The 9,480-nt window shown below is 41.6% G+C and overlaps 1 long non-coding RNA gene across 1 annotated transcript; it reads right to left on the bottom strand.

Annotated features, from left to right (window-relative positions):
- Positions 1–718: 718 nt before the first annotated feature.
- On the bottom strand, positions 719–2,552 carry LOC118558212. The gene is made up of 3 exons (XR_004928226.1): positions 2,405–2,552; positions 1,704–1,952; positions 719–1,047 (listed from the first exon to the last, which is right to left on the bottom strand). It is a non-coding gene; the product is annotated as an uncharacterized LOC118558212 (long non-coding RNA).
- Positions 2,553–9,480: the final 6,928 nt, after the last annotated feature.

The raw sequence follows: 9,480 nt of genomic DNA, 5'->3' as shown, positions 1-9,480 counted from the left end.
CGGCTACACCCTGAGATCTTGTCCATTATTGTCCTTGTTCAGTTTGTGGTTCACCCACACATACACACCAACGGCATATTGTTTTTCAAACTCAGGCCATTGTTTAATTTGCAATTTTCCCTTGTTATTCTGAATACAATGAAGTTACTTCTATGAAACCTAAATTATTTTTCACAGTTTTCATAACAGATATCTAAACAGCTAGGTTTTAACCAGTAACACCACAGATGTCACTTTAGTTAATATTATTAAAATGAAAACACAATACAGTTTTTGGTAGGTGCGCTTTAATATTTAACATTGAATTTAAAACCATTCTTCAATCGAAAACAAGTGTTATATTATAAGATCAAGGGTCTATTGGGCAAGATATGAATGCCTACTAAGTTAGCTTTGAGGTAACAGATAAAATTCAATGATTATTACTGTTTAATGGTAATTTGGGCTGAATTAAGTCCAAGATGAAATTTGAGTTTATTTCTAGCACATTACAAAACTTAAGGTTATCAAGTTTTTGTTAAAATGTGTTACAAAAATGAGAGTGCTCATTGCGCTTTGCCACCTATAAAGAGTGGCTTAGGGTTACAAACAATTGTAGGCATAAATTCTCATTTTGCTTGTGAGTAATAAGCATGTATAATAAAAAGAGATTTTCTGTCCATTAGTTGATTAAGATCTTTATATAAAAAAAAATCTGATTTGGACTTTGAACAGGATGTTTAAGAACACTTAATTTAAAAAAGGCATGGCACAAAGGTTTAAAAACCAGTGTCCCAATAATACAACCTTTCCACTGTACCAGACAGAAAATCTTCTCTTTTTGAGTAGTTATCAATGCTTTCATGTACATAGCACAACACATTACAGGAACACCTTAAAAATGAATGCAATTCTCCTTTTTAGTTGAGGCAGCAGTCTGCTCATACTTGAGATGTTTGGCTCGTCACCATCCATCATTGCTGTGTCGAAATATAATATCCACAATTGCAAATTAGCGTGAAGACAAACTCTCTGACAGGTTCTGGCACCAGCATTGCTGACAGTAATCTGAGCGGGAAACAAGAGCAGAATGCAGTTCTGGATTCATTTAAACCATCATCAGTTCATATGAAAGTGAAGTCTCAGTCTGTTCACGTAGTTGGATGTTTCATTAGAGTCTGTTTTTCTCTTTTATTTAAGAGAGTCTGTCTGAACTACTGAGGAGGATGAAAGGTTAACAGGAGCATATGGAACGACTACAAACACAAACATCTGCACATGCATCCCCTCATTAAAAGTTTAAATGGAAAATCTGGGAGGGAAAGTGTTAATCAGATGTTTAACCCCCCCTTAGAGCCAAGTGAATGCTGTTGGAGTTTCCTCAATCCGGCGCGAGGAAAGGAGGGAGGGCTTGCAGGCCTTTTCCATCACAAGTTGAAATGTTAATTATGACCCTGGCAGCAGAACTGAAACAACTTGGCTCAGAGGAGAAAAGAGGGGCAAATAAAAAGCAGCTGTGGCCTGTGTTGGAGCTGATACTGGGACTGTGGCTGGAGCTGGAGGGGCCAAAAGGGCTGACAGAGGATATGACTTGGGTGAGAGTGTAAAAACAATGACAAAATCTGGTGTTGAACAGTTTGTAGTAAACCTATGTCACATATTTAGACAGAAGAGTGATCAAGGTTTAGAGTTGGATCTACATGACTAGAAATAGTTGGACTCACCTTGACGCACAGCTTAGGCTCTGGAACCCCACTTCTGGAGAGGTGCTGGACTCTCTCCTACTCCGGAGCTGCTTAGGTAGAAAGCGGTGGGGTGGGAGTGGGGATACTTACAAGCCCCCAGCTGAGTGCCTTGGTTTTGAATTGCTTTTTTTTTTTTTTTTTTTTTTGCATGTTTCCTCTGAAAAAAAGAGGTACCACAGCCTGGAAAGTGGTTCAACTCGGGCACCGCAGAATGGCTGGTTCTTAAAACTGTGATGTCAGAACAAAAATACAGCATAAAGAGCAACATAAGGAAAGTGCTAAGCACACAAACACAGTGAGTATGTTATCCTCTTAACAAAGGCTCCTGAAGTACTAAAATACAAAAACCCAGTTAGAAATGTTGAACAATAACAAAGTTTATTAAGTGTTATAAAGCAAGTTGTAAAGAGTTACGTGCACACAGATACAACAGATATCACGGGTATGATCATATATGTAAACATAGTGTATATTCAGCTAAACAGCATCTTGGCTGAAGCAAAGGAAGCACTCAGTACTTTAACCTTTCAGTCAAAGCTAATTAAATACACAATGCAACAAATCCAAAACAACCAACACAATCTCCAAGCATTATGTCTTAGTAGCACAGTGATAGCATGTATTTCACTGATGCCTGAGCTAAAGGTAGCTTGTTAATTTCAAGACAGCTCTAACTTTACCTTGAACTTTTGGCAAACAGTGATGGGTGGTGCTCCCTATCATGTTCAGTCTGTTGCCTTCTCTGGCTGCCACAGTCTGGAAGTACGTTCTGCAAGTAGGGCAACCTTATTCTTCCAAGCCATTTAAATCTGTCTTCATGCAGCAGCCGAAGTCTCCTTTTAGACAGGGGGAAAAGTTTAGGATGCTCACCTCCTTCAGCCATCATAGAACCCGATCTGCTATACAAAGGTGCATTGGAGGAGGGGTTGTGATACTGTTGTTCCACACGACCTGAGGGATTTCACCTCTACTTTCTCCCTGACAAGGCATAAACCACTTATATCGCAGGATATGACAGAGATTTCTATTGAGAATCACATCAGTTTTCAGAGTTAAAGGCATACTATGCAACATTTTTCAGTTAATTAATGTGTACCAAACCGTTTTGGATGATTAAATGAGTAATTTCAGGTCGAAGAAAGGTTTTCTCGGCCGCCCTGGTGGTCTGTGGGGGAAATACCGCATTTGCAATTGCAGGAGCACTCGGCCCGCACCCACAGGCTCAGAAGTCTCATGCAAGACCGCGAGAGTCGGTCTTGCTTTACGGCGAGAACTCCATGTGTTTTTGCCCTGCCATTCACTATATGCACGCGCGAAAGCAACAACAAAGAACCGCGTGTTAACGTCAAATAAACATGCAAGCATATCGAGTTTTATTATTATTATTATTTATTTATTTTATTTATTTTTTTTTTATGTTGGCGAGACGCTACCGCGGCGGCGGCGGCGGCTTGGCCAGGCGGCGGCGGCTTGGCCAGGCGGCGGCGGCGGCGGCTTGGCGAGGCGGCGGCGGCGGCCGCGGGTAGCTTGATGTTCATACTTTCACTGTGTTAGTCATTGTTTGTACTGCCGTTTTTTTTTTACTTTTCGTTGCGTTCGCCTGTCTGCTAAGCTCAAAACAACCGCGCCTGGCTTGACGGAGAAACCAGAACAGCTGAGCATCTTTACGACAGTGCACTTTTACTTTCGCCCTCTGGGGGGAGCCTCGTTGGAAAATCAACCCCGGTTGCATAGTATACCTTTAATCTCTTGGACAATCCACTTGTCCAAGAGAGGGTGAGGTTCACCAAGCAGTCATAAGTGAAGTGACAGTCACAGCCAAACACAAGCAAGGGTGCTTCCAAAAATAAAATCCTATATGTCTGGTGATTGAGCTCTTCTTTAAGAAGACTGAACAAAGTCCAAGACCTTTTACAGCCAAAAACACAGTTTCTATATGCGTATAAAATAATAATAGGAAAAAAGCTACAGCTTTTCTCCTACTATTATTTTACACACATCTCAGCTAATAAATGGGCAGTTACTGTAACTTTGTGCAGATCAGGTGCTAAAAGAGCTACTTCGTCTCTGTCACGTTTTATCTGATGAAACCGAATTCAACCACACACTAAGCTAGTTTTATAACAGTTTTATTGAAGAGAGGATGAGTGGTGGAGTGACAAAAAGAGTCTCGACTGAGCAGGAGCAGGAGGTTGTGGATGGGTGCTGGAGCTAGAGGACCGGAGAGAGTTCTTGAGATGCAGGGCAGCAGGAGATCCAGGCAACCAAGTAGCGAGCAAACTCGGAGCACGGGAGTGGCAGAAAATCCAGCAGCTAACAGGGGCTTGACTAGAGGCACAGAGGAGGCAGGAAACCCAGCAGCTGGCAGAGGCCTATTGAAGCTCAGAGGTGGCAGGAAATTCTAGCAGCTGACAGAGGCCTTACTTGAAGCTCAGAGGTGGCAGGAAAATCCAGCAGCTAGCAGAGGCCTTACTTGAAGCTCAGAGGTGGCAGGAAAATCCAGCAGCTAGCAGAGGCCTTACTTGAAGTTCAGAGGTGGCAGGAAAATCCAGCAGCTAAAACAGGCAACAACTATTTTCTTCATAGTAGGTACACCTGGTCTGGCGTTCTGTTAACTGTGACATCATCCAGAGAAGACGGCTCACCCGCTACTACCATCTAATGTAGAACAGATTACTAGATCAATGTGTGCTTCTGTGCTTGTTTGTCTCTCTTGTTGTGTCTCTGCTCTGTCTTCCGTAACCCCAGTCGGTCGAGGCAGATGACCGTTCATACTGAGCCCGGTTCTGCCGGAGGTTTTTCCTTTCTGCTAATGGGTGGTTTTTCTTCCCACTGTCGCTTCATGCTTGTTCATTTTGAGGGATTGCAGCAAAGCCATGTACAATGCAGATGACTCTTCCTGTGGCTCTACGGTTCCCCAGGAGTGAATGCTGCTTGTTGGGACTTTGATGCAATCAACTGGTTTCCTTATATAGGACATTTTTGACCAATCTATATAATCTGACACAATCTGTATATTATGATTGAACTTGATTTTGTAAAGTGCCTTGAGATGACGTGTTTCATGATTTGGCGCTATATAAATAAAATTGAATTGAATTGAATTGAACCAGGCAGAAAGAGTTGAAGTGAGTGGAGACTGATGACAAACCGGCGGGAAGAGAAGACTGAGGGAGGCTTTTGTAGGGAGGCTGGCAGGTGGAGTGAGTTCTGACTAATTAGTGCTTAATAGGTGTGACTGATTGCTGAGGGAGTGAAGGTGAGCTGAGTGAGGGGAGGAGGAACTGAAAAACAACAGGGCAAAAAAGGTCAGACCAAAACTGAACCATAACAGTCTCAACTTAAGCATAAAAGATCACGCTCTGCCTCACATCACCGCTCAGAGAGCAGAATTCCTGAGAAATACGTAATGCGTAAATCTTGCAAAGCACCGCTTTGGCCATGATTTTGATGAAGGAATAGCATTATAACATAGTTAAAAGCTCACAAAGTTGACTTTGCATGATAAGGTCATTTAAACAAGCATGCAATTACAGGAGAATGACCATTTGGAATAATGATTATAGTTATATTGATTATAATTATCATGACAATTCTTGTTAAAATCTTGAAAGTTCTTCCATTCTTCAGCAATTGTGAGGACGTGTGTGCAGAGCAAGACCATTCACACATATATCAACAGTAATTAGTAAATGGTTTTCTTCATCTGAAGAAGCTGCATTAGACCAAAGGAGGGACTTAAAGCAATGGGGACCGGGCCCTGTATAAGCAAGCTAGTAACAATCTCAACAGTGAGATCAGAGAAACCAAGGGAAGATACAGAGCTAAACATTGAAAAGCAGCTTCTGAGCTAAGGACCCTGCTATAGTCTGGAAAAGCATGAATGACATTAGAAGCTAAAACCAGTAATTCACACCATACTCCTACATTGTGGCGTCTCTGCATTTGGGGTAGGTGGGGCCTGGCCCCACCAGATGTCGCTGTGAAGCTCTGTTTTCACAATAATCAGTGGGACATAATCGTTTTTTATAGAGTAATGAACTGACGGGTAAAAAGAGTAAAAAGACCAATTTCTTTAGCAATAAAATTCTGCTATAAACATTTGTGTCTATATATCTAAGTTTGCCAGAAAACTGACAAGCTCAGTAGGCTAAATCCTCCTGTGGCAACTTGATATTGGGGCTGGCCCACAGTTTGTTTAAATGATAAACATCTGAAATCGCAGTGCACATGCCCAACACGCTCTCAGTAGACAGCTGTGGGGCACCAATCCTACAGCCCCTAGCTAGGATCGACTCATAAAAATACTGGAATTGCACACGCTATGTTTATGTTCTGAAGGATAGTGTTGGTTGTCCTTGCTGGCTCATTGACAGATTGATGCAAATCTTTTCTGTTAAATACATGAATAATATGAGTGAGCATTTATTTGTAATTTTATGTGTAAAAATTAAACTACGTTTAGTGTGGTGCTTTATGCTGACTTATCTGTTTTATCTGTTTAATTTAAAATTGATCAAAGTCAGGTTGTATGCATCACAAAAAATTGTTGTTCCTTAAAGGTGTTGAGTTTTTGTGCCCCACTTAACTTATCATGCCAGAGATGCCACTGCTCCTACACAAAAGATTTACCTGCAACTCCACCAACAACTGTGAAACCCCCTTCCCTTCTCTCTACCCCCTACCTGCAACAAACATTACTGTTTGTTGCAGTAATGTTAATACGCTCTTTGAGTATTACAAGACCTGGGAAAGCTTCATGACCTGATTATACACCCCCCCCCCCCCCCCCCCCATTTGTCCTGAAAGCCTGGATTGACCAACGGGCACCAATCTTTGCTCTGTCTTCAACAAGTCTCTAGGGCTATGCGAGGTTCCGTCTTGCTCCAAACATTCCACCACCACCCTAGTCCCCAAGAAATGTGCCATTACGGGATTAAATAACAACACAACTGTCACCCTGACATCTGCGCTCATGTAACCGTTTGAGAAACTGCTGTTGAAGCATTTGAAGAACGTCATAAACACGCTGCTGGACCCTGTCAGTTTGCTTACTGAGCAAACAGAGGTCGGTAGATGAAGCACCCAACTTGGGACTAAACATCGACCCACACCACCTTAAGCACCCAGGGCCCTGCTGTCTATTAATTTTACCAAGTGCAGTACATATACTGTATATATACTCAGCCTGTACTCATCTGTTGGACAAATATGATCTACAGCCTGGTGCTGCCAAGGCCCTGAAAAAAAAATTGAGAGAGAAAGATCATTACAAAAAGTATTTTATTTACGCTGACATTAGAAATAAAGAAAAATACTAAGCACATGCTGTGAACATTAAGTACAGTAAGACTGTTAATAAATGTAATTGATCAACTTATTGTGAAAATATTCCAGATGTTAAGGAAAGAAAAAAAATCATGTGCTTTTCACATGCCTTTGTACTGAAGCAATACTAATTCCAAACTTTGCCATATCTGGGACTTCTATGCATACATGTGATGTCCGTTGAAAGCATTGATTTACATCCATGCACGTCTCACTTATTGCTGTAATTTGTCTTTATTTATCTGGTAGAGGTTCTCTTCCAGTGGTAGAGGACAGACTGAGGCATTCTTCCTTGTTTCCCCTTCACAGGGACTCAGAGGTATTATTGGGACTCATTGATGCTCCAAAACAATGCATCGTCTAATTACCACTGTATTATTAGACATGGATGTCAAACTCAACGGGGAGAGTAGGAAGTTGGTCCTGGGCCAAGAGAATATTGAGCACCTTATTTGTAACACAAAACAACCCCCCCGTCCCTACTTACTTTTGACATGTGAGCTTATTCTGGGAGTTATTACTCTGGTTACATTTAGGTGTGCTTTTTTAACAGCTGCTTTCTTGCGCTTCGTTCTGCAGACGGCAGGTGGAAAAACCAGCAACTCTCCATTTCTTGCTTTCTCTTTCCCTTCTTCCTTTCTTTTCCGCCTCTCCCACCCCCGTCTCTTCCTTTCCTTCTCTTTTTTTCTGATGTGTTTGCCTTCACGGCTTCTGAGCACTCTCTAATTCCATCTGGCCACAACAGAGAAGGCGGCGCGGTGAGAAAAAGCATTTCCATATGTGCAAATTAGGGACCCCCACACCCCTTTGCTCCACACGGACACACACACACACACACACACACACACACACACACACACACACACAAAGTGCACCTTCTCTTCTGCACACTGACTGCCAAGGCTACTAATGGAGATCAAGGGGAAGGTTTTTGTTGGCCGCGGCTCTCAGTCTGCAAGTCGTCAGGATGTTATGTCTACATCAACAACTGTGACCTCGGGAAAACAGTCACAATTAATAACATAATGACAAACAGAATACAGATAATAATGATTTCAAATAATATCTTCCAAATTGCATGTGATAATTGTGACAATTATGTCGGATTGAAAGCGCTCCACCTGCAGCTTTATTACCTGTGTTCTGGCTCCGTTCTGCAATTCCTTTGGTGAATTACAACTTCCCTGCTCACAGCACGCCTCTGAAAAACGAATGCCGGCGCTTCATTTGCTTTGAAGGAAAAGGAAGAGTGAGCACAGAGTCACACAGCGACAATTAAAACCATCCATCCGGGCCTTTGGGAATCCAAACACACACAGAGTCTCACTCGGTGGCACTTTAATTTCTGGTTCTTGTATCTGAAGCGTGGATTCACTCTAAAATTTATCTCTAGGATAAATAAAAGCTGAATATTTGTATTTGATCACTGCAGAAAGCTCACCTTTGTCTGCCTTCTGCTTAATAAAGATGCATGTACAGTATAGTCGTATCTTAGCAGTACTTCTTGGTTCCATTTTGACTCAGGGATCATTCAATCAATGCCTGTTTGTAAGCAACTCCAAGACAGCTAAGTAGATTGTGACATATTGAGAGATTCCACCTTGCGTTTGAGCGGTCAATACCGCCATTCCTGAGCGGCCGTGCTGTTAAAGCCGGGCCTAATAGCTCTAGGTGACATTGAAGTGTCATTTATGTGTGAAGATTTTTCCAACGTCGCTTCTGTGCTGAAGTCAAACAGTTATCAGTTCTTTGTCTCTACTTGTCCTTAACACACAAACACACCGAATAATCATCATATTTTCACCTGATGAGATCATTTGAGACGTCCAAATCCCATAAAACACATTCTTTATGTCCTTATCCCATATTTGATGGCAGAGGTTTGTGTGCTTTATGTGGAATAAAGGCAAACTGAACTGCTTTTATTTAATGCTCCTCATAAACAGCTGCTGTTCTATCAGAAACAAACCCTTTTTAACCTTTATTTGAGATCTGAAGGTTATCTGGTACTAGAAAGCTAGATGTTGGTGACTTTTAAATTCTTCTGTAACTGTAAACTGGAGCTGTAAACAGTTTTCCTTTGCTTCTACCTATATTTCTCTTAGATATATACATGTACACACTGTGGAACTGAACCTAGGTTGAACTTTGGTGGGCAAATGCATGTCCAAGCCCCTATATTTAAAGGAATCAGTCTTTTTTTAACAGAGCTTCACATGTGGCCCAAACAGTAGCCAAGGATCATCCAGAGCATTTTAACAAAGATAAATAAATGTTGCTATTTTTCAATAGTGCTGGGGTTACCCAAGCCCAATCTTTCTCCAAAGCACACTAAATGTTATCATTGGAGAACCCTTTAAAATTTGGATGTTTGTTGCATCAAATAAATATTAACTAAGGGTAAAACGGGCATTGGTTGCATTGTTTT

Source organism: Fundulus heteroclitus, unplaced genomic scaffold (genome assembly GCF_011125445.2).
Source record: "Fundulus heteroclitus isolate FHET01 unplaced genomic scaffold, MU-UCD_Fhet_4.1 scaffold_110, whole genome shotgun sequence".
NCBI classification, from domain to species: domain Eukaryota; kingdom Metazoa; phylum Chordata; class Actinopteri; order Cyprinodontiformes; family Fundulidae; genus Fundulus; species Fundulus heteroclitus.
This window is presented reverse-complemented; position numbering and strand designations above follow the sequence as displayed.